This window comes from Scyliorhinus torazame, chromosome 5, assembly GCF_047496885.1.
Source record: "Scyliorhinus torazame isolate Kashiwa2021f chromosome 5, sScyTor2.1, whole genome shotgun sequence".
Taxonomy (NCBI): Eukaryota; Metazoa; Chordata; class Chondrichthyes; order Carcharhiniformes; family Scyliorhinidae; genus Scyliorhinus; species Scyliorhinus torazame.
In genome coordinates, this window is record NC_092711.1 from 188,385,822 (window position 1) to 188,413,389 (window position 27,568).

The 27,568-nt window shown below is 42.9% G+C and overlaps 14 non-coding genes across 14 annotated transcripts; all 14 read left to right on the forward strand.

Moving 5' to 3' along the window:
- Window positions 1-382: 382 nt before the first annotated feature.
- On the forward strand, window positions 383-454 carry trnac-gca (transfer RNA cysteine (anticodon GCA)). Its single transcript has one exon. It is a non-coding gene; the product is annotated as a tRNA-Cys (tRNA).
- A 1,909-nt stretch (window positions 455-2,363) lies between these two features.
- Window positions 2,364-2,435, forward strand: trnac-gca (transfer RNA cysteine (anticodon GCA)). The gene has a single exon. It is a non-coding gene; the product is annotated as a tRNA-Cys (tRNA).
- Window positions 2,436-4,344: 1,909 nt separating this feature from the next.
- Window positions 4,345-4,416, forward strand: trnac-gca (transfer RNA cysteine (anticodon GCA)). The gene has a single exon. It is a non-coding gene; the product is annotated as a tRNA-Cys (tRNA).
- A 1,909-nt stretch (window positions 4,417-6,325) lies between these two features.
- trnac-gca (transfer RNA cysteine (anticodon GCA)) lies at window positions 6,326-6,397 on the forward strand. Its single transcript has one exon. It is a non-coding gene; the product is annotated as a tRNA-Cys (tRNA).
- Window positions 6,398-8,307: 1,910 nt separating this feature from the next.
- Window positions 8,308-8,379, forward strand: trnac-gca (transfer RNA cysteine (anticodon GCA)). Its single transcript has one exon. It is a non-coding gene; the product is annotated as a tRNA-Cys (tRNA).
- A 1,910-nt stretch (window positions 8,380-10,289) lies between these two features.
- trnac-gca (transfer RNA cysteine (anticodon GCA)) lies at window positions 10,290-10,361 on the forward strand. Its single transcript has one exon. It is a non-coding gene; the product is annotated as a tRNA-Cys (tRNA).
- A 1,910-nt stretch (window positions 10,362-12,271) lies between these two features.
- Window positions 12,272-12,343, forward strand: trnac-gca (transfer RNA cysteine (anticodon GCA)). The gene has a single exon. It is a non-coding gene; the product is annotated as a tRNA-Cys (tRNA).
- Window positions 12,344-14,253: 1,910 nt separating this feature from the next.
- trnac-gca (transfer RNA cysteine (anticodon GCA)) lies at window positions 14,254-14,325 on the forward strand. Its single transcript has one exon. It is a non-coding gene; the product is annotated as a tRNA-Cys (tRNA).
- A 1,910-nt stretch (window positions 14,326-16,235) lies between these two features.
- trnac-gca (transfer RNA cysteine (anticodon GCA)) lies at window positions 16,236-16,307 on the forward strand. Its single transcript has one exon. It is a non-coding gene; the product is annotated as a tRNA-Cys (tRNA).
- Window positions 16,308-18,217: 1,910 nt separating this feature from the next.
- On the forward strand, window positions 18,218-18,289 carry trnac-gca (transfer RNA cysteine (anticodon GCA)). Its single transcript has one exon. It is a non-coding gene; the product is annotated as a tRNA-Cys (tRNA).
- Window positions 18,290-20,199: 1,910 nt separating this feature from the next.
- Window positions 20,200-20,271, forward strand: trnac-gca (transfer RNA cysteine (anticodon GCA)). The gene has a single exon. It is a non-coding gene; the product is annotated as a tRNA-Cys (tRNA).
- Window positions 20,272-22,180: 1,909 nt separating this feature from the next.
- trnac-gca (transfer RNA cysteine (anticodon GCA)) lies at window positions 22,181-22,252 on the forward strand. The gene has a single exon. It is a non-coding gene; the product is annotated as a tRNA-Cys (tRNA).
- Window positions 22,253-24,162: 1,910 nt separating this feature from the next.
- trnac-gca (transfer RNA cysteine (anticodon GCA)) lies at window positions 24,163-24,234 on the forward strand. The gene has a single exon. It is a non-coding gene; the product is annotated as a tRNA-Cys (tRNA).
- A 1,910-nt stretch (window positions 24,235-26,144) lies between these two features.
- On the forward strand, window positions 26,145-26,216 carry trnac-gca (transfer RNA cysteine (anticodon GCA)). The gene has a single exon. It is a non-coding gene; the product is annotated as a tRNA-Cys (tRNA).
- The last annotated feature ends 1,352 nt before the right edge of the window (window positions 26,217-27,568 follow it).

Consider the following 27,568-nt stretch of genomic DNA (forward strand, 5'->3'; position numbering starts at 1 on the left):
CTGCATGAACAAACAGAAAAGCAAAATATTCCCAGAGCAGTACGACCTGGTTCAAACAGAATGACATTTCCACATTCTATCCCTTTAGTTGTTCCATTGATATCTTATTCTGTTTTTCACCATCATCCCATTTGTTACTTAATCTCTTCTGCCGTCCATTCTTCCACAGTTTCCCGTTTGATCTTTCATCCTGATCTGCTGAATATTTCCAGTGCGTATCGAATGTAAAGTCAAGAGACATTGTGAAAAATGTGCATCTACGGGAATAAATTGAAGGTCGTCACCAATATATCGAACACACACTTTGGACGAAAGCAGACAGAATACAAAGCTCGATAAGTGGAATGAGGATTCATCGTATCATTGCTCTGAAACAGCTTGTGGGGGTATAGCTCAGTGGTAGAGCATTTGATTGCAGATCAAGAGGTCTCTGGTTCAAGTCCAGATGCCCCCTGTCCTCTTTGGCTGTCATTTCTCCTTTCGTGCAGCAGTTAAGAAAATTCTCACCACAACTTTGCATGCAGACATGGTCTGGAGAACACTATGAGAAGTCATCGGCTGCTTGAACGTGAAGCCGATTCTGTTTTTCTTTATTTTGTTAAATCCCCATTTGCTGCTGCTGCACTACGTCAGTGAAAACAGCTTCTTCCTATTTGATCTGTTGACCTGTCCCAAACCGCACATTCATAATTTTCAGCAGGTCCATTAAGTCCACCTTTTATACCACCCAATGTTTGGTGAATATTGGTCCATGCAATTCGTGGGATATACGTTTGAGCAGTATGCACGCCATCCCCGAGCGAGTGCATCACCAAAAAAATGATGAAGGAGCTGCTCTCCGATAGCTGGAGATTCCAAACAAACCTGTTGGACTTTAACCTGCTGTTGGAACACCTCTTACTGTTCTCACAAATAAAAGGCACAGCAACTTTATGAATGTCTTCACTGTTGAGTTCCATTATTTAATTGAAAAGCTCACTTTTGGGAATCCGACAACACCACCACGCAACTTGTGTTACCGAGCGACTTCTTTCCAATTGCTTGTCCGTCACGTTTGCAATTCAATTTGATTAATATATGTAACCGAATGTAAGTTCGAAATGATTGCACAAAGCGGGAAAATTTTTCCTCCAGGAAAAGATCCTGCGGAAAGTGGATCACAATGGCAGAAATGTAGTACATTGGTTAGGACTGATGCTTGGCAGGTTGGATTGCCGACTTGGTTCACTGTCCGTGTGGAGTTTGCAATGCACGTTCTCCCTGTGTCTGCGTGGGTTTCCATGATAATGTCCAAAAATGTTAGCTGGGGTTATTGGCATGGGAGTAGCTGTGGGCTTATATAAAGTACTCTTTCCGTGAGGCGGTGCAGACTCGATGGGCCTACGTGTGCACTGTAAAATCTATGATTCTGTGATAATGCTCGGAAGGCGTTCCAGCTTAGAAACGGAAAATGTGATTGCGTAAAATAACTTTCGCTCCCATTGCTTTCAAGCAGTTATAATACTGTGATAAGAAGCTGAATGCTCGGCCATCTCAGTGGGAAGAGCATGAGTGTTTCAATATCAGGGTTCACGTCGGGCGCAATTACTTTGAAACTTCACTGTTTTCCTGGGTGAACTCTCGCACTCAATTTCTCCGGCAGTGCCAATGCTCAACCCGAGTTCTTCTCCACTATGCTTTGTTAATATCCTAGTTTATTTGTGAAAACTGATTCCAAATGTAGATGAGGACTGATGTACATAGAATGATGACACTTCATCGTGGACTGATAGCTGCGGGCTCTCGTCCAAGGGGATCCAGACAATAACAATCCAATGGAAAAATCTAGGCGAGAGAAATCCAGAACTCCCTCTCAATGTTTTCCAGGACGAAATGAATATGTTTCTTCATGTGTGAATTGTGTTCCTTTGCTCACCGAAGTGTGTATTCTCTTTATCAAAGGGGAAGGATTTGAGATCTTTCAGTGTGCGGCAGCAGTGATCTGCATGAACAAACAGAAAAGCAAAATATTCCCAGAGCAGTACGACCTGGTTCAAACAGAATGACATTTCCACATTCTATCCCTTTAGTTGTTCCATTGATATCTTATTCTGTTTTTCACCATCATCCCATTTGTTACTTAATCTCTTCTGCCGTCCATTCTTCCACAGTTTCCCTTTTGATCTTTCATCCTGATCTGCTGAATATTTCCAGTGCGTATCGAATGTAAAGTCAAGAGACATTGTGAAAAATGTGCATCTACGGGAATAAATTGAAGGTCGTCACCAATATATCGAACACACACTTTGGACTAAAGCAGACAGAATACAAAGCTCGATAATTGGAATTAGGATTCATCGTATCATTGCTCTGAAACAGCTTGTGGGGGTATAGCTCAGTGGTAGAGCATTTGACTGCAGATCAAGAGGTCTCTGGTTCAAGTCCAGATGCCCCCTGTCCTCTTTGGCTGTCATTTCTCCTTCAGTGCAGCAGTTTAGAAAATTCTCACCATAACTTTGCATGCAGACATGGTCTGGAGAACACGATGAGAAGTCATCGGCTGCTTGAACGTGAAGCCGATTCTGTTTTTCTTTATTTGTGTTAAATCCCCATTTGCTGCTGCTGCACTACGTCAGTGACAACAGCTTCTTCCTATTTGATCTGTTGACCTGTCCCAAACCGCACATTCATAATTTTCAGCAGGTCCATAAAGTCCACCTTTTATACCACCCAATTTTTGGTGAATATTAGTCCATGCAATTCGTGAAATATACGTTTGAGCAGTATGCACGCCATCCCTGAGCGAGTGCATCACCAAAATGATGATGAAGGAGCTGCTCTCCGATAGCTGGAGATTCCAAACAAACCTGTTGGACTTTAACCTGCTGTTGGAACACCTCTTACTGTTCTCACAAATAAAAGGCACAGCAACTTTATGAATGTCTTCACTGTTGAGTTCCATTATTTAATTGAAAAGCTCACTTTTGGGAATCCGACAACACCACCACGCAACTTGTGTTACCGAGCGACTTCTTTCCAATTGCTTGTCCGTCACGTTTGCAATTCAATTTGATTAATATATGTAACCGAATGTAAGTTCGAAATGATTGCACAAAGCGGGAAAATTTTTCCTCCAGGAAAAGATCCTGCGGAAAGTGGATCACAATGGCAGAAATGTAGTACATTGGTTAGGACTGATGCTTGGCAGGTTGGATTGCCGACTTGTTCACTGTCCGTGTGGAGTTTGCAATGCACATTCTCCCTGTGTCTGCGTGGGTTTCCATGATAATGTCCAAAAATGTTAGCTGGGGTTATTAGCATGGGAGTAGCTGTGGGCTTATATAAAGTACTCTTTCTGTGAGGCGGTGCAGACTCGATGGGCCTACATGTGCACTGTAAAATCTATGATTCTGTGATAATGCTCGGAAGGCGTTCCAGCTTAGAAACGGAAAATGTGATTGCGTAAAATAACTTTCGCTCCCATTGCTTTCAAGCAGTTATAATACTGTGATAAGAAGCTGAATGCTCGGCCATCTCAGTGGGAAGAGCATGAGTGTTTCAATATCAGGGTTCACGTCGGGCGCAATTACTTTGAAACTTCACTGTTTTCCTGGGTGAACTCTCGCACTCAATTTCTCCGGCAGTGCCAATGCTCAACCCGAGTTCTTCTCCACTATGCTTTGTTAATATCCTAGTTTATTTGTGAAAACTGATTCCAAATGTAGATGAGGACTGATGTACATAGAATGATGACACTTCATCGTGGACTGATAGCTGCGGGCTCTCGTCCAAGGGGATCCAGACAATAACAATCCAATGGAAAAATCTAGGCGAGAGAAATCCAGAACGCCCTCTGAACGTTTTCCAGGACGAAATGAATATGTTTCTTCATGTGTGAATTGTGTTCCTTTGCTCACCGAAGTGTGTATTCTCTTTATCAAAGGGGAAGGGTTTGAGATCTTTCAGTGTGCGGCAGCAGTGATCTGCATGAACAAACAGAAAAGCAAAATATTCCCAGAGCAGTACGACCTGGTTCAAACAGAATGACATTTCCACATTCTATCCCTTTAGTTGTTCCATTGATATCTTATTCTGTTTTTCACCATCATCCCATTTGTTACTTAATCTCTTCTGCCGTCCATTCTTCCACAGTTTCCCTTTTGATCTTTCATCCTGATGTGCTGAATATTTCCAGTGCGTATCGAATGTAAAGTCAAGAGACATTGTGAAAAATGCGCATCTACGGGAATAAATTGAAGGTCGTCACCAATATATCGAACACACACTTTGGACGAAAGCAGACAGAATACAAAGCTCGATAAGTGGAATGAGGATTCATCGTATCATTGCTTTGAAACAGCTTGTGGGGGTATAGCTCAGTGGTAGAGCATTTGACTGCAGATCAAGAGGTCTCTGGTTCAAGTCCAGATGCCCCCTGTCCTCTTTGGCTGTCATTTCTCCTTCAGTGCAGCAGTTTAGAAAATTCTCACCGCAACTTTGCATGCAGACATGGTCTCGAGAACACGATGAGAAGTCATCGGCTGCTTGAACGTGAAGCCGATTCTGTTTTTCTTTATTTTGTTAAATCCCCATTTGCTGCTGCTGCACTACGTCAGTGAAAACAGCTTCTTCCTATTTGATCTGTTGACCTGTCCCAAACCGCACATTCATAATTTTCAGCAGGTCCATTAAGTCCACCTTTTATACCACCCAATGTTTGGTGAATATTGGTCCATGCAATTCGTGAGATATACGTTTGAGCAGTATGCACGCCATCCCCGAGCGAGTGCATCACCAAAAATATGATGAAGGAGCTGCTCTCCGATAGCTGGAGATTCCAAACAAACCTGTTGGACTTTAACCTGCTGTTGGAACACCTCTTACTGTTCTCACAAATAAAAGGCACAGCAACTTTATGAATGTCTTCACTGTTGAGTTCCATTATTTAATTGAAAAGCTCACTTTTGGGAATCCGACAACACCACCACGCAACTTGTGTTACCGAGCGACTTCTTTCCAATTGCTTGTCCGTCACGTTTGCAATTCAATTTGATTAATATATGTAACCGAATGTAAGTTCGAAATGATTGCACAAAGCGGGAAAATTTTTCCTCCAGGAAAAGATCCTGCGGAAAGTGGATCACAATGGCAGAAATGTAGTACATTGGTTAGGACTGATGCTTCGCAGGTTGGATTGCCGACTTGGTTCACTGTCCGTGTGGAGTTTGCAATGCACGTTCTCCCTGTGTCTGCGTGGGTTTCCATGATAATGTCCAAAAATGTTAGCTGGGGTTATTGGCATGGGAGTAGCTGTGGGCTTATATAAAGTACTCTTTCCGTGAGGCGGTGCAGACTCGATGGGCCTACGTGTGCACTATAAAATCTATGATTCTGTGATAATGCTCGGAAGGCGTTCCAGCTTAGAAACGGAAAATGTGATTGCGTAAAATAACTTTCGCTCCCATTGCTTTCAAGCAGTTATAATACTGTGATAAGAAGCTGAATGCTCGGCCATCTCAGTCGGAAGAGCATGAGTGTTTCAATATCAGGGTTCAGGTCGGGCGCAATTACTTTGAAACTTCACTGTTTTCCTGGGTGAACTCTCGCACTCAATTTCTCCGGCAGTGCCAATGCTCAACCCGAGTTCTTCTCCACTATGCTTTGTTAATATCCTAGTTTATTTGTGAAAACTGATTCCAAATGTAGATGAGGACTGATGTACATAGAATGATGACACTTCATCGTGGACTGATACCTGCGGGCTCTCGTCCAAGGGGATCCAGGCAATAACAATCCAATGGAAAAATCTAGGCGAGAGAAATCCAGAACGCCCTCTGAACGTTTTCCAGGACGAAATGAATATGTTTCTTCATGTGTGAATTGTGTTCCTTTGCTCACCGAAGTGTGTATTCTCTTTATCAAAGGGGAAGGGTTTGAGATCTTTCAGTGTGCGGCAGCAGTGATCTGCATGAACAAACAGAAAAGCAAAATATTCCCAGAGCAGTACGACCTGGTTCAAACAGAATGACATTTCCACATTCTATCCCTTTAGTTGTTCCATTGATATCTTATTCTGTTTTTCACCATCATCCCATTTGTTACTTAATCTCTTCTGCCGTCCATTCTTCCACAGTTTCCCTTTTGATCTTTCATCCTGATCTGCTGAATATTTCCAGTGCGTATCGAATGTAAAGTCAAGAGACATTGTGAAAAATGCGCATCTACGGGAATAAATTGAAGGTCGTCACCAATATATCGAACACACACTTTGGACGAAAGCAGACAGAATACAAAGCTCGATAAGTGGAATGAGGATTCATCGTATCATTGCTGTGAAACAGCTTGTGGGGGTATAGCTCAGTGGTAGAGCCTTTGACTGCAGATTAAGAGGTCTCTGGTTCAAGTCCAGATGCCCCCTGTCCTCTTTGGTTGTCATTTCTCCTTCAGTGCAGCAGTTTAGAAAATTCTCACCGCAACTTTGCATGCAGACATGGTCTCGAGAACACGATGAGAAGTCATCGGCTGCTTGAACGTGAAGCCGATTCTGTTTTTCTTTATTTGTGTTAAATCCCCATTTGCTGCTGCTGCACTACGTCAGTGAAAACAGCTTCTTCCTATTTGATCTGTTGACCTGTCCCAAACCGCACATTCATAATTTTCAGCAGGTCCATAAAGTCCACCTTTTATACCACCCAATTTTTGGTGAATATTAGTCCATGCAATTCGTGAAATATACGTTTGAGCAGTATGCACGCCATCCCTGAGCGAGTGCATCACCAAAATGATGATGAAGGAGCTGCTCTCCGATAGCTGGAGATTCCAAACAAACCTGTTGGACTTTAACCTGCTGTTGGAACACCTCTTACTGTTCTCACAAATAAAAGGCACAGCAACTTTATGAATGTCTTCACTGTTGAGTTCCATTATTTAATTGAAAAGCTCACTTTTGGGAATCCGACAACACCACCACGCAACTTGTGTTACCGAGCGACTTCTTTCCAATTGCTTGTCCGTCACGTTTGCAATTCAATTTGATTAATATATGTAACCGAATGTAAGTTCGAAATGATTGCACAAAGCGGGAAAATTTTTCCTCCAGGAAAAGATCCTGCGGAAAGTGGATCACAATGGCAGAAATGTAGTACATTGGTTAGGACTGATGCTTGGCAGGTTGGATTGCCGACTTGGTTCACTGTCCGTGTGGAGTTTGCAATGCACATTCTCCCTGTGTCTGCGTGGGTTTCCATGATAATGTCCAAAAATGTTAGCTGGGGTTATTAGCATGGGAGTAGCTGTGGGCTTATATAAAGTACTCTTTCCGTGAGGCGGTGCAGACTCGATGGGCCTACATGTGCACTGTAAAATCTATGATTCTGTGATAATGCTCGGAAGGCGTTCCAGCTTAGAAACGGAAAATGTGATTGCGTAAAATAACTTTCGCTCCCATTGCTTTCAAGCAGTTATAATACTGTGATAAGAAGCTGAATGCTCGGCCATCTCAGTGGGAAGAGCATGAGTGTTTCAATATCAGGGTTCACGTCGGGCGCAATTACTTTGAAACTTCACTGTTTTCCTGGGTGAACTCTCGCACTCAATTTCTCCGGCAGTGCCAATGCTCAACCCGAGTTCTTCTCCACTATGCTTTGTTAATATCCTAGTTTATTTGTGAAAACTGATTCCAAATGTAGATGAGGACTGATGTACATAGAATGATGACACTTCATCGTGGACTGATAGCTGCGGGCTCTCGTCCAAGGGGATCCAGACAATAACAATCCAATGGAAAAATCTAGGCGAGAGAAATCCAGAACTCCCTCTCAATGTTTTCCAGGACAAAATGAATATGTTTCTTCATGTGTGAATTGTGTTCCTTTGCTCACCGAAGTGTGTATTCTCTTGATCAAAGGGCAAGGATTTGAGATCTTTCAGTGTGCGGCAGCAGTGATCTGCATGAACAAACAGAAAAGCAAAATATTCCCAGAGCAGTACGACCTGGTTCAAACAGAATGACATTTCCACATTCTATCCCTTTAGTTGTTCCATTGATATCTTATTCTGTTTTTCACCATCATCCCATTTGTTACTTAATCTCTTCTGCCGTCCATTCTTCCACAGTTTCCCTTTTGATCTTTCATCCTGATCTGCTGAATATTTCCAGTGCGTATCGAATGTAAAGTCAAGAGACATTGTGAAAAATGCGCATCTACGGGAATAAATTGAAGGTCGTCACCAATATATCGAACACACACTTTGGACGAAAGCAGACAGAATACAAAGCTCGATAAGTGGAATGAGGATTCATCGTGTCATTGCTCTGAAACAGCTTGTGGGGGTATAGCTCAGTGGTAGAGCATTTGACTGCAGATCAAGAGGTCTCTGGTTCAAGTCCAGATGCCCCCTGTCCTCTTTGGCTGTCATTTCTCCTTCAGTGCAGCAGTTTAGAAAATATTCACCATAACTTTGCATGCAGACATGGTCTGGAGAACACGATGAGAAGTCATCGGCTGCTTGAACGTGAAGCCGATTCTGTTTTTCTTTATTTGTGTTAAATCCCCATTTGCTGCTGCTGCACTACGTCAGTGAAAACAGCTTCTTCCTATTTGATCTGTTGACCTGTCCCAAACCGCACATTCATAATTTTCAGCAGGTCCATTAAGTCCACCTTTTATACCACCCAATTTTTGGTGAATATTGGTCCATGCAATTCGTGAGATATACGTTTGAGCAGTATGCACGCCATCCCTGAGCGAGTGCATCACCAAAATGATGATGAAGGAGCTGCTCTCCGATAGCTGGAGATTCCAAACAAACCTGTTGGACTTTAACCTGCTGTTGGAACACCTCTTACTGTTCTCACAAATAAAAGGCACAGGAACTTTATGAATGTCTTCACTGTTGAGTTCCATTATTTAATTGAAAAGCTCACTTTTGGGAATCCGACAACACCACCACGCAACTTGTGTTACCGAGCGACTTCTTTCCAATTGCTTGTCCGTCACGTTTGCAATTCAATTTGATTAATATATGTAACCGAATGTAAGTTCGAAATGATTGCACAAAGCGGGAAAATTTTTCCTCCAGGAAAAGATCCTGCGGAAAGTGGATCACAATGGCAGAAATGTAGTACATTGGTTAGGACTGATGCTTGGCAGGTTGGATTGCCGACTTGGTTCACTGTCCGTGTGGAGTTTGCAATGCACGTTCTCCCTGTGTCTGCGTGGGTTTCCATGATAATGTCCAAAAATGTTAGCTGGGGTTATTGGCATGGGAGTAGCTGTGGGCTTATATAAAGTACTCTTTCCGTGAGGCGGTGCAGACTCGATGGGCCTACGTGTGCACTGTAAAATCTATGATTCTGTGATAATGCTCGGAAGGCGTTCCAGCTTAGAAACGGAAAATGTGATTGCGTAAAATAACTTTCGCTCCCATTGCTTTCAAGCAGTTATAATACTGTGATAAGAAGCTGAATGCTCGGCCATCTCAGTGGGAAGAGCATGAGTGTTTCAATATCAGGGTTCAGGTCGGGCGCAATTACTTTGAAACTTCACTGTTTTCCTGGGTGAACTCTCGCACTCAATTTCTCCGGCAGTGCCAATGCTCAACCCAAGTTCTTCTCCACTATGCTTTGTTAATATCCTAGTTTATTTGTGAAAACTGATTCCAAATGTAGATGAGGACTGATGTACATAGAATGATGACACTTCATCGTGGACTGATAGCTGCGGGCTCTCGTCCAAGGGGATCCAGACAATAACAATCCAATGGAAAAATCTAGGCGAGAGAAATCCAGAACTCCCTCTGAACGTTTTCCAGGACGAAATGAATATGTTTCTTCATGTGTGAATTGTGTTCCTTTGCTCACCGAAGTGTGTATTCTCTTTATCAAAGGGGAAGGATATGAGATCTTTCAGTGTGCGGCAGCAGTGATCTGCATGAACAAACAGAAAAGCAAAATATTCCCAGAGCAGTACGACCTGGTTCAAACAGAATGACATTTCCACATTCTATCCCTTTAGTTGTTCCATTGATATCTTATTCTGTTTTTCACCATCATCCCATTTGTTACTGAATCTCTTCTGCCGTCCATTCTTCCACAGTTTCCCTTTTGATCTTTCATCCTGATCTGCTGAATATTTCCAGTGCGTATCGAATGTAAAGTCAAGAGACATTGTGAAAAATGTGCATCTACGGGAATAAATTGAAGGTCGTCACCAATATATCGAACACACACTTTGGATGAAAGCAGACAGAATACAAAGCTCGATAAGTGGAATGAGGATTCATCGTATCATTGCTGTGAAAAAGCTTGTGGGGGTATAGCTCAGTGGTAGAGCATTTGACTGCAGATCAAGAGGTCTCTGGTTCGAGTCCAGATGCCCCCTGTCCTCTTTGGCTGTCATTTCTCCTTCAGTGCAGCAGTTTAGAAAACTCTCACTATAACTTTGCATGCAGACATGGTCTGGAGAACACTATGAGAAGTCATCGGCTGCTTGAACGTGAAGCCGATTCTGTTTTTCTTTATTTGTGTTAAATCCCCATTTGCTGCTGCTGCACTACGTCAGTGAAAACAGCTTCTTCCTATTTGATCTGTTGACCTGTCCCAAATCGCACATTCATAATTTTCAGCGGGTCCATTAAGTCCACCTTTTATACCACCCAATGTTTGGTGAATATTGGTCCATGCAATTCGTGAGATATACGTTTGAGCAGTATGCACGCCATCCCCGAGCGAGTGCATCACCAAAAAAATGATGAAGGAGCTGCTCTCCGATAGCTGGAGATTCCAAACAAACCTGTTGGACTTTAACCTGCTGTTGGAACACCTCTTACTGTTCTCACAAATAAAAGGCACAGCAACTTTATGAATGTCTTCACTGTTGAGTTCCATTATTTAATTGAAAAGCTCACTTTTGGGAATCCGACAACACCACCACGCAACTTGTGTTACCGAGCGACTTCTTTCCAATTGCTTGTCCGTCACGTTTGCAATTCAATTTGATTAATATATGTAACCGAATGTAAGTTCGAAATGATTGCACAAAGCGGGAAAATTTTTCCTCCAGGAAAAGATCCTGCGGAAAGTGGATCACAATGGCAGAAATGTAGTACATTGGTTCGGACTGATGCTTGGCAGGTTGGATTGCCGACTTGGTTCACTGTCCGTGTGGAGTTTGCAATGCGCGTTCTCCCTGTGTCTGCGTGGGTTTCCATGATAATGTCCAAAAATGTTAGCTGGGGTTATTGGCATGGGAGTAGCTGTGGGCTTATATAAAGTACTCTTTCCGTGAGGCGGTGCAGACTCGATGGGCCTACGTGTGCACTGTAAAATCTATGATTCTGTGATAATGCTCGGAAGGCGTTCCAGCTTAAAAACGGAAAATGTGATTCCGTAAAATAACTTTCGCTCCCATTGCTTTCAAGCAGTTATAATACTGTGATAAGAAGCTGAATGCTCGGCCATCTCAGTGGGAAGAGCATGAGTGTTTCAATATCAGGGTTCACGTCGGGCGCAATTACTTTGAAACTTCACTGTTTTCCTGGGTGAACTCTCGCACTCAATTTCTCCGGCAGTGCCAATGCTCAACCCGAGTTCTTCTCCACTATGCTTTGTTAATATCCTAGTTTATTTGTGAAAACTGATTCCAAATGTAGATGAGGACTGATGTACATAGAATGATGACACTTTATCGTGGACTGATAGCTGCGGGCTCTCGTCCAAGGGGATCCAGACAATAACAATCCAATGGAAAAATCTAGGCGAGAGAAATCCAGAACTCCCTCTGAACGTTTTCCAGGACGAAATGAATATGTTTCTTCATGTGTGAATTGTGTTCCTTTGCTCACCGAAGTGTGTATTCTCTTTATCAAAGGGGAAGGATTTGAGATCTTTCAGTGTGCGGCAGCAGTGATCTGCATGAACAAACAGAAAAGCAAAATATTCCCAGAGCAGTACGACCTGGTTCAAACAGAATGACATTTCCACATTCTATCCCTTTAGTTGTTCCATTGATATCTTATTCTGTTTTTCACCATCATCCCATTTGTTACTGAATCTCTTCTGCCGTCCATTCTTCCACAGTTTCCCTTTTGATCTTTCATCCTGATCTGCTGAATATTTCCAGTGCGTATCGAATGTAAAGTCAAGAGACATTGTGAAAAATGTGCATCTACGGGAATAAATTGAAGGTCGTCACCAATATATCGAACACACACTTTGGATGAAAGCAGACAGAATACAAAGCTCGATAAGTGGAATGAGGATTCATCGTATCATTACTGTGAAACAGCTTGTGGGGGTATAGCTCAGTGGTAGAGCATTTGACTGCAGATCAAGAGGTCTCTGGTTCAAGTCCAGATGCCCCCTGTCCTCTTTGGCTGTCATTTCTCCTTCAGTGCAGCAGTTTAGAAAATTCTCACTATAACTTTGCATGCAGACATGGTCTGGAGAACACTATGAGAAGTCATCGGCTGCTTGAACGTGAAGCCAATTCTGTTTTTCTTTATTTGTGTTAAATCCCCATTTGCTGCTGCTGCACTACGTCAGTGAAAACAGCTTCTTCCTATTTGATCTGTTGACCTGTCCCAAATCGCACATTCATAATTTTCAGCGGGTCCATTAAGTCCACCTTTTATACCACCCAATGTTTGGTGAATATTGGTCCATGCAATTCGTGAGATATACGTTTGAGCAGTATGCACGCCATCCCCGAGCGAGTGCATCACCAAAAAAATGATGAAGGAGCTGCTCTCCGATAGCTGGAGATTCCAAACAAACCTGTTGGACTTTAACCTGCTGTTGGAACACCTCTTACTGTTCTCACAAATAAAAGGCACAGCAACTTTATGAATGTCTTCACTGTTGAGTTCCATTATTTAATTGAAAAGCTCACTTTTGGGAATCCGACAACACCACCACGCAACTTGTGTTACCGAGCGACTTCTTTCCAATTGCTTGTCCGTCACGTTTGCAATTCAATTTGATTAATATATGTAACCGAATGTAAGTTCGAAATGATTGCACAAAGCGGGAAAAATTTTCCTCCAGGAAAAGATCCTGCGGATAGTGGATCACAATGGCAGAAATGTAGTACATTGGTTCGGACTGATGCTTGGCAGGTTGGATTGCCGACTTGGTTCACTGTCCGTGTGGAGTTTGCAATGCACGTTCTCCCTGTGTCTGCGTGGGTTTCCTTGATAATGTCCAAAAATGTTAGCTGGGGTTATTGGCATGGGAGTAGCTGTGGGCTTATATAAAGTACTCTTTCCGTGAGGCGGTGCAGACTCGATGGGCCTACGTGTGCACTGTAAAATCTATGATTCTGTGATAATGCTCGGAAGGCGTTCCAGCTTAGAAACGGAAAATGTGATTGCGTAAAATAACTTTCGCTCCCATTGCTTTCAAGCAGTTATAATACTGTGATAAGAAGCTGAATGCTCGGCCATCTCAGTGGGAAGAGCATGAGTGTTTCAATATCAGGGTTCAGGTCGGGCGCAATTACTTTGAAACTTCACTGTTTTCCTGGGTGAACTCTCGCACTCAATTTCTCCGGCAGTGCCAATGCTCAACCCGAGTTCTTCTCCACTATGCTTTGTTAATATCCTAGTTTATTTGTGAAAACTGATTCCAAATGTAGATGAGGACTGATGTACATAGAATGATGACACTTCATCGTGGACTGATAGCTGCGGGCTCTCGTCCAAGGGGATCCAGACAATAACAATCCAATGGAAAAATCTAGGCGAGAGAAATCCAGAACGCCCTCTGAACGTTTTCCAGGACGAAATGAATATGTTTCTTCATGTGTGAATTGTGTTCCTTTGCTCACCGAAGTGTGTATTCTCTTTATCAAAGGGGAAGGGTTTGAGATCTTTCAGTGTGCGGCAGCAGTGATCTGCATGAACAAACAGAAAAGCAAAATATTCCCAGAGCAGTACGACCTGGTTCAAACAGAATGACATTTCCACATTCTATCCCTTTAGTTGTTCCATTGATATCTTATTCTGTTTTTCACCATCATCCCATTTGTTACTTAATCTCTTCTGCCGTCCATTCTTCCACAGTTTCCCTTTTGATCTTTCATCCTGATGTGCTGAATATTTCCAGTGCGTATCGAATGTAAAGTCAAGAGACATTGTGAAAAATGCGCATCTACGGGAATAAATTGAAGGTCGTCACCAATATATCGAACACACACTTTGGACGAAAGCAGACAGAATACAAAGCTCGATAAGTGGAATGAGGATTCATCGTATCATTGCTGTGAAACAGCTTGTGGGGGTATAGCTCAGTGGTAGAGCCTTTGACTGCAGATTAAGAGGTCTCTGGTTCAAGTCCAGATGCCCCCTGTCCTCTTTGGCTGTCATTTCTCCTTCAGTGCAGCAGTTTAGAAAATTCTCACCGCAACTTTGCATGCAGACATGGTCTCGAGAACACGATGAGAAGTCATCGGCTGCTTGAACGTGAAGCCGATTCTGTTTTTCTTTATTTGTGTTAAATCCCCATTTGCTGCTGCTGCACTACGTCAGTGAAAACAGCTTCTTCCTATTTGATCTGTTGACCTGTCCCAAACCGCACATTCATAATTTTCAGCAGGTCCATAAAGTCCACCTTTTATACCACCCAATTTTTGGTGAATATTAGTCCATGCAATTCGTGAAATATACGTTTGAGCAGTATGCACGCCATCCCTGAGCGAGTGCATCACCAAAATGATGATGAAGGAGCTGCTCTCCGATAGCTGGAGATTCCAAACAAACCTGTTGGACTTTAACCTGCTGTTGGAACACCTCTTACTGTTCTCACAAATAAAAGGCACAGCAACTTTATGAATGTCTTCACTGTTGAGTTCCATTATTTAATTGAAAAGCTCACTTTTGGGAATCCGACAACACCACCACGCAACTTGTGTTACCGAGCGACTTCTTTCCAATTGCTTGTCCGTCACGTTTGCAATTCAATTTGATTAATATATGTAACCGAATGTAAGTTCGAAATGATTGCACAAAGCGGGAAAATTTTTCCTCCAGGAAAAGATCCTGCGGAAAGTGGATCACAATGGCAGAAATGTAGTACATTGGTTAGGACTGATGCTTGGCAGGTTGGATTGCCGACTTGGTTCACTGTCCGTGTGGAGTTTGCAATGCACATTCTCCCTGTGTCTGCGTGGGTTTCCATGATAATGTCCAAAAATGTTAGCTGGGGTTATTAGCATGGGAGTAGCTGTGGGCTTATATAAAGTACTCTTTCCGTGAGGCGGTGCAGACTCGATGGGCCTACATGTGCACTGTAAAATCTATGATTCTGTGATAATGCTCGGAAGGCGTTCCAGCTTAGAAACGGAAAATGTGATTGCGTAAAATAACTTTCGCTCCCATTGCTTTCAAGCAGTTATAATACTGTGATAAGAAGCTGAATGCTCGGCCATCTCAGTGGGAAGAGCATGAGTGTTTCAATATCAGGGTTCACGTCGGGCGCAATTACTTTGAAACTTCACTGTTTTCCTGGGTGAACTCTCGCACTCAATTTCTCCGGCAGTGCCAATGCTCAACCCGAGTTCTTCTCCACTATGCTTTGTTAATATCCTAGTTTATTTGTGAAAACTGATTCCAAATGTAGATGAGGACTGATGTACATAGAATGATGACACTTCATCGTGGACTGATAGCTGCGGGCTCTCGTCCAAGGGGATCCAGACAATAACAATCCAATGGAAAAATCTAGGCGAGAGAAATCCAGAACTCCCTCTCAATGTTTTCCAGGACAAAATGAATATGTTTCTTCATGTGTGAATTGTGTTCCTTTGCTCACCGAAGTGTGTATTCTCTTGATCAAAGGGCAAGGATTTGAGATCTTTCAGTGTGCGGCAGCAGTGATCTGCATGAACAAACAGAAAAGCAAAATATTCCCAGAGCAGTACGACCTGGTTCAAACAGAATGACATTTCCACATTCTATCCCTTTAGTTGTTCCATTGATATCTTATTCTGTTTTTCACCATCATCCCATTTGTTACTTAATCTCTTCTGCCGTCCATTCTTCCACAGTTTCCCTTTTGATCTTTCATCCTGATCTGCTGAATATTTCCAGTGCGTATCGAATGTAAAGTCAAGAGACATTGTGAAAAATGCGCATCTACGGGAATAAATTGAAGGTCGTCACCAATATATCGAACACACACTTTGGACGAAAGCAGACAGAATACAAAGCTCGATAAGTGGAATGAGGATTCATCATGTCATTGCTCTGAAACAGCTTGTGGGGGTATAGCTCAGTGGTAGAGCATTTGACTGCAGATCAAGAGGTCTCTGGTTCAAGTCCAGATGCCCCCTGTCCTCTTTGGCTGTCATTTCTCCTTCAGTGCAGCAGTTTAGAAAATATTCACCATAACTTTGCATGCAGACATGGTCTGGAGAACACGATGAGAAGTCATCGGCTGCTTGAACGTGAAGCCGATTCTGTTTTTCTTTATTTGTGTTAAATCCCCATTTGCTGCTGCTGCACGACGTCAGTGAAAACAGCTTCTTCCTATTTGATCTGTTGACCTGTCCCAAACCGCACATTCATAATTTTCAGCAGGTCCATTAAGTCCACCTTTTATACCACCCAATTTTTGGTGAATATTGGTCCATGCAATTCGTGAGATATACGTTTGAGCAGTATGCACGCCATCCCTGAGCGAGTGCATCACCAAAATGATGATGAAGGAGCTGCTCTCCGATAGCTGGAGATTCCAAACAAACCTGTTGGACTTTAACCTGCTGTTGGAACACCTCTTACTGTTCTCACAAATAAAAGGCACAGGAACTTTATGAATGTCTTCACTGTTGAGTTCCATTATTTAATTGAAAAGCTCACTTTTGGGAATCCGACAACACCACCACGCAACTTGTGTTACCGAGCGACTTCTTTCCAATTGCTTGTCCGTCACGTTTGCAATTCAATTTGATTAATATATGTAACCGAATGTAAGTTCGAAATGATTGCACAAAGCGGGAAAATTTTTCCTCCAGGAAAAGATCCTGCGGAAAGTGGATCACAATGGCAGAAATGTAGTACATTGGTTAGGACTGATGCTTGGCAGGTTGGATTGCCGACTTGGTTCACTGTCCGTGTGGAGTTTGCAATGCACGTTCTCCCTGTGTCTGCGTGGGTTTCCATGATAATGTCCAAAAATGTTAGCTGGGGTTATTGGCATGGGAGTAGCTGTGGGCTTATATAAAGTACTCTTTCCGTGAGGCGGTGCAGACTCGATGGGCCTACGTGTGCACTGTAAAATCTATGATTCTGTGATAATGCTCGGAAGGCGTTCCAGCTTAGAAACGGAAAATGTGATTGCGTAAAATAACTTTCGCTCCCATTGCTTTCAAGCAGTTATAATACTGTGATAAGAAGCTGAATGCTCGGCCATCTCAGTGGGAAGAGCATGAGTGTTTCAATATCAGGGTTCAGGTCGGGCGCAATTACTTTGAAACTTCACTGTTTTCCTGGGTGAACTCTCGCACTCAATTTCTCCGGCAGTGCCAATGCTCAACCCAAGTTCTTCTCCACTATGCTTTGTTAATATCCTAGTTTATTTGTGAAAACTGATTCCAAATGTAGATGAGGACTGATGTACATAGAATGATGACACTTCATCGTGGACTGATAGCTGCGGGCTCTCGTCCAAGGGGATCCAGACAATAACAATCCAATGGAAAAATCTAGGCGAGAGAAATCCAGAACTCCCTCTGAACGTTTTCCAGGACGAAATGAATATGTTTCTTCATGTGTGAATTGTGTTCCTTTGCTCACCGAAGTGTGTATTCTCTTTATCAAAGGGGAAGGATATGAGATCTTTCAGTGTGCGGCAGCAGTGATCTGCATGAACAAACAGAAAAGCAAAATATTCCCAGAGCAGTACGACCTGGTTCAAACAGAATGACATTTCCACATTCTATCCCTTTAGTTGTTCCATTGATATCTTATTCTGTTTTTCACCATCATCCCATTTGTTACTGAATCTCTTCTGCCGTCCATTCTTCCACAGTTTCCCTTTTGATCTTTCATCCTGATCTGCTGAATATTTCCAGTGCGTATCGAATGTAAAGTCAAGAGACATTGTGAAAAATGTGCATCTACGGGAATAAATTGAAGGTCGTCACCAATATATCGAACACACACTTTGGATGAAAGCAGACAGAATACAAAGCTCGATAAGTGGAATGAGGATTCATCGTATCATTGCTGTGAAACAGCTTGTGGGGGTATAGCTCAGTGGTAGAGCATTTGACTGCAGATCAAGAGGTCTCTGGTTCGAGTCCAGATGCCCCCTGTCCTCTTTGGCTGTCATTTCTCCTTCAGTGCAGCAGTTTAGAAAACTCTCACTATAACTTTGCATGCAGACATGGTCTGGAGAACACTATGAGAAGTCATCGGCTGCTTGAACGTGAAGCCGATTCTGTTTTTCTTTATTTGTGTTAAATCCCCATTTGCTGCTGCTGCACTACGTCAGTGAAAACAGCTTCTTCCTATTTGATCTGTTGACCTGTCCCAAATCGCACATTCATAATTTTCAGCGGGTCCATTAAGTCCACCTTTTATACCACCCAATGTTTGGTGAATATTGGTCCATGCAATTCGTGAGATATACGTTTGAGCAGTATGCACGCCATCCCCGAGCGAGTGCATCACCAAAAAAATGATGAAGGAGCTGCTCTCCGATAGCTGGAGATTCCAAACAAACCTGTTGGACTTTAACCTGCTGTTGGAACACCTCTTACTGTTCTCACAAATAAAAGGCACAGCAACTTTATGAATGTCTTCACTGTTGAGTTCCATTATTTAATTGAAAAGCTCACTTTTGGGAATCCGACAACACCACCACGCAACTTGTGTTACCGAGCGACTTCTTTCCAATTGCTTGTCCGTCACGTTTGCAATTCAATTTGATTAATATATGTAACCGAATGTAAGTTCGAAATGATTGCACAAAGCGGGAAAATTTTTCCTCCAGGAAAAGATCCTGCGGAAAGTGGATCACAATGGCAGAAATGTAGTACATTGGTTCGGACTGATGCTTGGCAGGTTGGATTGCCGACTTGGTTCACTGTCCGTGTGGAGTTTGCAATGCACGTTCTCCCTGTGTCTGCGTGGGTTTCCATGATAATGTCCAAAAATGTTAGCTGGGGTTATTGGCATGGGAGTAGCTGTGGGCTTATATAAAGTACTCTTTCCGTGAGGCGGTGCAGACTCGATGGGCCTACGTGTGCACTGTAAAATCTATGATTCTGTGATAATGCTCGGAAGGCGTTCCAGCTTAAAAACGGAAAATGTGATTCCGTAAAATAACTTTCGCTCCCATTGCTTTCAAGCAGTTATAATACTGTGATAAGAAGCTGAATGCTCGGCCATCTCAGTGGGAAGAGCATGAGTGTTTCAATATCAGGGTTCACGTCGGGCGCAATTACTTTGAAACTTCACTGTTTTCCTGGGTGAACTCTCGCACTCAATTTCTCCGGCAGTGCCAATGCTCAACCCGAGTTCTTCTCCACTATGCTTTGTTAATATCCTAGTTTATTTGTGAAAACTGATTCCAAATGTAGATGAGGACTGATGTACATAGAATGATGACACTTCATCGTGGACTGATAGCTGCGGGCTCTCGTCCAAGGGGATCCAGACAATAACAATCCAATGGAAAAATCTAGGCGAGAGAAATCCAGAACTCCCTCTGAACGTTTTCCAGGACGAAATGAATATGTTTCTTCATGTGTGAATTGTGTTCCTTTGCTCACCGAAGTGTGTATTCTCTTTATCAAAGGGGAAGGATTTGAGATCTTTCAGTGTGCGGCAGCAGTGATCTGCATGAACAAACAGAAAAGCAAAATATTCCCAGAGCAGTACGACCTGGTTCAAACAGAATGACATTTCCACATTCTATCCCTTTAGTTGTTCCATTGATATCTTATTCTGTTTTTCACCATCATCCCATTTGTTACTGAATCTCTTCTGCCGTCCATTCTTCCACAGTTTCCCTTTTGATCTTTCATCCTGATCTGCTGAATATTTCCAGTGCGTATCGAATGTAAAGTCAAGAGACATTGTGAAAAATGTGCATCTACGGGAATAAATTGAAGGTCGTCACCAATATATCGAACACACACTTTGGATGAAAGCAGACAGAATACAAAGCTCGATAAGTGGAATGAGGATTCATCGTATCATTACTGTGAAACAGCTTGTGGGGGTATAGCTCAGTGGTAGAGCATTTGACTGCAGATCAAGAGGTCTCTGGTTCAAGTCCGGATGCCCCCTGTCCTCTTTGGCTGTCATTTCTCCTTCAGTGCAGCAGTTTAGAAAATTCTCACTATAACTTTGCATGCAGACATGGTCTGGAGAACACTATGAGAAGTCATCGGCTGCTTGAACGTGAAGCCGATTCTGTTTTTCTTTATTTGTGTTAAATCCCCATTTGCTGCTGCTGCACTACGTCAGTGAAAACAGCTTCTTCCTATTTGATCTGTTGACCTGTCCCAAATCGCACATTCATAATTTTCAGCGGGTCCATTAAGTCCACCTTTTATACCACCCAATGTTTGGTGAATATTGGTCCATGCAATTCGTGAGATATACGTTTGAGCAGTATGCACGCCATCCCCGAGCGAGTGCATCACCAAAAAATGATGAAGGAGCTGCTCTCCGATAGCTGGAGATTCCAAACAAACCTGTTGGACTTTAACCTGCTGTTGGAACACCTCTTACTGTTCTCACAAATAAAAGGCACAGCAACTTTATGAATGTCTTCACTGTTGAGTTCCATTATTTAATTGAAAAGCTCACTTTTGGGAATCCGACAACACCACCACGCAACTTGTGTTACCGAGCGACTTCTTTCCAATTGCTTGTCCGTCACGTTTGCAATTCAATTTGATTAATATATGTAACCGAATGTAAGTTCGAAATGATTGCACAAAGCGGGAAAAATTTTCCTCCAGGAAAAGATCCTGCGGATAGTGGATCACAATGGCAGAAATGTAGTACATTGGTTCGGACTGATGCTTGGCAGGTTGGATTGCCGACTTGGTTCACTGTCCGTGTGGAGTTTGCAATGCACGTTCTCCCTGTGTCTGCGTGGGTTTCCTTGATAATGTCCAAAAATGTTAGCTGGGGTTATTGGCATGGGAGTAGCTGTGGGCTTATATAAAGTACTCTTTCCGTGAGGCGGTGCAGACTCGATGGGCCTACGTGTGCACTGTAAAATCTATGATTCTGTGATAATGCTCGGAAGGCGTTCCAGCTTAGAAACGGAAAATGTGTTTGCGTAAAATAACTTTCGCTCCCATTGCTTTCAAGCAGTTATAATACTGTGATAAGAAGCTGAATGCTCGGCCATCTCAGTCGGAAGAGCATGAGTGTTTCAATATCAGGGTTCAGGTCGGGCGCAATTACTTTGAAACTTCACTGTTTTCCTGGGTGAACTCTCGCACTCAATTTCTCCGGCAGTGCCAATGCTCAACCCGAGTTCTTCTCCACTATGCTTTGTTAATATCCTAGTTTATTTGTGAAAACTGATTCCAAATGTAGATGAGGACTGATGTACATAGAATGATGACACTTCATCGTGGACTGATAGCTGCGGGCTCTCGTCCAAGGGGATCCAGACAATAACAATCCAATGGAAAGATCTAGGCGAGAGAAATCCAGAACTCCCTCTGAACGTTTTCCAGGACGAAATGAATATGTTTCTTCATGTGTGAATTGTGTTCCTTTGCTCACCGAAGTGTGTATTCTCTTTATCAAAGGGGAAGGATATGAGATCTTTCAGTGTGCGGCAGCAGTGATCTGCATGAACAAACAGAAAAGCAAAATATTCCCAGAGCAGTACGACCTGGTTCAAACAGAATGACATTTCCACATTCTATCCCTTTAGTTGTTCCATTGATATCTTATTCTGTTTTTCACCATCATCCCATTTGTTACTGAATCTCTTCTGCCGTCCATTCTTCCACAGTTTCCCTTTTGATCTTTCATCCTGATCTGCTGAATATTTCCAGTGCGTATCGAATGTAAAGTCAAGAGACATTGTGAAAAATGTGCATCTACGGGAATAAATTGAAGGTCGTCACCAATATATCGAACACACACTTTGGATGAAAGCAGACAGAATACAAAGCTCGATAAGTGGAATGAGGATTCATCGTATCATTGCTCTGAAACAGCTTGTGGGGGTATAGCTCAGTGGTAGAGCATTTGACTGCAGATCAAGTGGTCTCTGGTTCAAGTCCAGATGCCCCCTGTCCTCTTTGGCTGTCATTTCTCCTTCAGTGCAGCAGTTTTGAAAACTCTCACTATAACTTTGCATGCAGACATGGTCTGGAGAACACTATGAGAAGTCATCGGCTGCTTGAACGTGAAGCCGATTCTGTTTTTCTTTATTTGTGTTAAATCCCCATTTGCTGCTGCTGCACTACGTCAGTGAAAACAGCTTCTTCCTATTTGATCTGTTGACCTGTCCCAAATCGCACATTCATAATTTTCAGCGGGTCCATTAAGTCCACCTTTTATACCACCCAATGTTTGGTGAATATTGGTCCATGCAATTCGTGAGATATACGTTTGAGCAGTATGCACGCCATCCCCGAGCGAGTGCATCACCAAAAAAATGATGAAGGAGCTGCTCTCCGATAGCTGGAGATTCCAAACAAACCTGTTGGACTTTAACCTGCTGTTGGAACACCTCTTACTGTTCTCACAAATAAAAGGCACAGCAACTTTATGAATGTCTTCACTGTTGAGTTCCATTATTTAATTGAAAAGCTCACTTTTGGGAATCCGACAACACCACCACGCAACTTGTGTTACCGAGCGACTTCTTTCCAATTGCTTGTCCGTCACGTTTGCAATTCAATTTGATTAATATATGTAACCGAATGTAAGTTCGAAATGATTGCACAAAGCGGGAAAATTTTTCCTCCAGGAAAAGATCCTGCGGAAAGTGGATCACAATGGCAGAAATGTAGTACATTGGTTCGGACTGATGCTTGGCAGGTTGGATTGCCGACTTGGTTCACTGTCCGTGTGGAGTTTGCAATGCACGTTCTCCCTGTGTCTGCGTGGGTTTCCATGATAATGTCCAAAAATGTTAGCTGGGGTTATTGGCATGGGAGTAGCTGTGGGCTTATATAAAGTACTCTTTCCGTGAGGCGGTGCAGACTCGATGGGCCTACGTGTGCACTGTAAAATCTATGATTCTGTGATAATGCTCGGAAGGCGTTCCAGCTTAAAAACGGAAAATGTGATTCCGTAAAATAACTTTCGCTCCCATTGCTTTCAAGCAGTTATAATACTGTGATAAGAAGCTGAATGCTCGGCCATCTCAGTGGGAAGAGCATGAGTGTTTCAATATCAGGGTTCACGTCGGGCGCAATTACTTTGAAACTTCACTGTTTTCCTGGGTGAACTCTCGCACTCAATTTCTCCGGCAGTGCCAATGCTCAACCCGAGTTCTTCTCCACTATGCTTTGTTAATATCCTAGTTTATTTGTGAAAACTGATTCCAAATGTAGATGAGGACTGATGTACATAGAATGATGACACTTCAGCGTGGACTGATAGCTGCGGGCTCTCGTCCAAGGGGATCCAGACAATAACAATCCAATGGAAAAATCTAGGCGAGAGAAATCCAGAACTCCCTCTGAACGTTTTCCAGGACGAAATGAATATGTTTCTTCATGTGTGAATTGTGTTCCTTTGCTCACCGAAGTGTGTATTCTCTTTATCAAAGGGGAAGGATTTGAGATCTTTCAGTGTGCGGCAGCAGTGATCTGCATGAACAAACAGAAAAGCAAAATATTCCCAGAGCAGTACGACCTGGTTCAAACAGAATGACATTTCCACATTCTATCCCTTTAGTTGTTCCATTGATATCTTATTCTGTTTTTCACCATCATCCCATTTGTTACTGAATCTCTTCTGCCGTCCATTCTTCCACAGTTTCCCTTTTGATCTTTCATCCTGATCTGCTGAATATTTCCAGTGCGTATCGAATGTAAAGTCAAGAGACATTGTGAAAAATGTGCATCTACGGGAATAAATTGAAGGTCGTCACCAATATATCGAACACACACTTTGGATGAAAGCAGACAGAATACAAAGCTCGATAAGTGGAATGAGGATTCATCGTATCATTACTGTGAAACCGCTTGTGGGGGTATAGCTCAGTGGTAGAGCATTTGACTGCAGATCAAGAGGTCTCTGGTTCAAGTCCAGATGCCCCCTGTCCTCTTTGGCTGTCATTTCTCCTTCAGTGCAGCAGTTTAGAAAATTCTCACTATAACTTTGCATGCAGACATGGTCTGGAGAACACTATGAGAAGTCATCGGCTGCTTGAACGTGAAGCCGATTCTGTTTTTCTTTATTTGTGTTAAATCCCCATTTGCTGCTGCTGCACTACGTCAGTGAAAACAGCTTCTTCCTATTTGATCTGTTGACCTGTCCCAAATCGCACATTCATAATTTTCAGCGGGTCCATTAAGTCCACCTTTTATACCACCCAATGTTTGGTGAATATTGGTCCATGCAATTCGTGAGATATACGTTTGAGCAGTATGCACGCCATCCCCGAGCGAGTGCATCACCAAAAAAATGATGAAGGAGCTGCTCTCCGATAGCTGGAGATTCCAAACAAACCTGTTGGACTTTAACCTGCTGTTGGAACACCTCTTACTGTTCTCACAAATAAAAGGCACAGCAACTTTATGAATGTCTTCACTGTTGAGTTCCATTATTTAATTGAAAAGCTCACTTTTGGGAATCCGACAACACCACCACGCAACTTGTGTTACCGAGCGACTTCTTTCCAATTGCTTGTCCGTCACGTTTGCAATTCAATTTGATTAATATATGTAACCGAATGTAAGTTCGAAATGATTGCACAAAGCGGGAAAAATTTTCCTCCAGGAAAAGATCCTGCGGATAGTGGATCACAATGGCAGAAATGTAGTACATTGGTTCGGACTGATGCTTGGCAGGTTGGATTGCCGACTTGGTTCACTGTCCGTGTGGAGTTTGCAATGCACGTTCTCCCTGTGTCTGCGTGGGTTTCCTTGATAATGTCCAAAAATGTTAGCTGGGGTTATTGGCATGGGAGTAGCTGTGGGCTTATATAAAGTACTCTTTCCGTGAGGCGGTGCAGACTCGATGGGCCTACGTGTGCACTGTAAAATCTATGATTCTGTGATAATGCTCGGAAGGCGTTCCAGCTTAGAAACGGAAAATGTGTTTGCGTAAAATAACTTTCGCTCCCATTGCTTTCAAGCAGTTATAATACTGTGATAAGAAGCTGAATGCTCGGCCATCTCAGTCGGAAGAGCATGAGTGTTTCAATATCAGGGTTCAGGTCGGGCGCAATTACTTTGAAACTTCACTGTTTTCCTGGGTGAACTCTCGCACTCAATTTCTCCGGCAGTGCCAATGCTCAACCCGAGTTCTTCTCCACTATGCTTTGTTAATATCCTAGTTTATTTGTGAAAACTGATTCCAAATGTAGATGAGGACTGATGTACATAGAATGATGACACTTCATCGTGGACAGATAGCTGCGGGCTCTCGTCCAAGGGGATCCAGACAATAACAATCCAATGGAAAGATCTAGGCGAGAGAAATCCAGAACTCCCTCTGAACGTTTTCCAGGACGAAATGAATATGTTTCTTCATGTGTGAATTGTGTTCCTTTGCTCACCGAAGTGTGTATTCTCTTTATCAAAGGGGAAGGATATGAGATCTTTCAGTGTGCGGCAGCAGTGATCTGCATGAACAAACAGAAAAGCAAAATATTCCCAGAGCAGTACGACCTGGTTCAAACAGAATGACATTTCCACATTCTATCCCTTTAGTTGTTCCATTGATATCTTATTCTGTTTTTCACCATCATCCCATTTGTTACTGAATCTCTTCTGCCGTCCATTCTTCCACAGTTTCCCTTTTGATCTTTCATCCTGATCTGCTGAATATTTCCAGTGCGTATCGAATGTAAAGTCAAGAGACATTGTGAAAAATGTGCATCTACGGGAATAAATTGAAGGTCGTCACCAATATATCGAACACACACTTTGGATGAAAGCAGACAGAATACAAAGCTCGATAAGTGGAATGAGGATTCATCGTATCATTGCTCTGAAACAGCTTGTGGGGGTATAGCTCAGTGGTAGAGCATTTGACTGCAGATCAAGAGGTCTCTGGTTCAAGTCCAGATGCCCCCTGTCCTCTTTGGCTGTCATTTCTCCTTCAGTGCAGCAGTTTTGAAAACTCTCACTATAACTTTGCATGCAGACATGGTCTGGAGAACACTATGAGAAGTCATCGGCTGCTTGAACGTGAAGCCGATTCTGTTTTTCTTTATTTGTGTTAAATCCCCATTTGCTGCTGCTGCACTACGTCAGTGAAAACAGCTTCTTCCTATTTGATCTGTTGACCTGTCCCAAATCGCACATTCATAATTTTCAGCGGGTCCATTAAGTCCACCTTTTATACCACCCAATGTTTGGTGAATATTGGTCCATGCAATTCGTGAGATATACGTTTGAGCAGTATGCACGCCATCCCCGAGCGAGTGCATCACCAAAAAAATGATGAAGGAGCTGCTCTCCGATAGCTGGAGATTCCAAACAAACCTGTTGGACTTTAACCTGCTGTTGGAACACCTCTTACTGTTCTCACAAATAAAAGGCACAGCAACTTTATGAATGTCTTCACTGTTGAGTTCCATTATTTAATTGAAAAGCTCACTTTTGGGAATCCGACAACACCACCACGCAACTTGTGTTACCGAGCGACTTCTTTCCAATTGCTTGTCCGTCACGTTTGCAATTCAATTTGATTAATATATGTAACCGAATGTAAGTTCGAAATGATTGCACAAAGCGGGAAAATTTTTCCTCCAGGAAAAGATCCTGCGGAAAGTGGATCACAATGGCAGAAATGTAGTACATTGGTTCGGACTGATGCTTGGCAGGTTGGATTGCCGACTTGGTTCACTGTCCGTGTGGAGTTTGCAATGCACGTTCTCCCTGTGTCTGCGTGGGTTTCCATGATAATGTCCAAAAATGTTAGCTGGGGTTATTGGCATGGGAGTAGCTGTGGGCTTATATAAAGTACTCTTTCCGTGAGGCGGTGCAGACTCGATGGGCCTACGTGTGCACTGTAAAATCTATGATTCTGTGATAATGCTCGGAAGGCGTTCCAGCTTAAAAACGGAAAATGTGATTCCGTAAAATAACTTTCGCTCCCATTGCTTTCAAGCAGTTATAATACTGTGATAAGAAGCTGAATGCTCGGCCATCTCAGTGGGAAGAGCATGAGTGTTTCAATATCAGGGTTCACGTCGGGCGCAATTACTTTGAAACTTCACTGTTTTCCTGGGTGAACTCTCGCACTCAATTTCTCCGGCAGTGCCAATGCTCAACCCGAGTTCTTCTCCACTATGCTTTGTTAATATCCTAGTTTATTTGTGAAAACTGATTCCAAATGTAGATGAGGACTGATGTACATAGAATGATGACACTTCATCGTGGACTGATAGCTGCGGGCTCTCGTCCAAGGGGATCCAGACAAT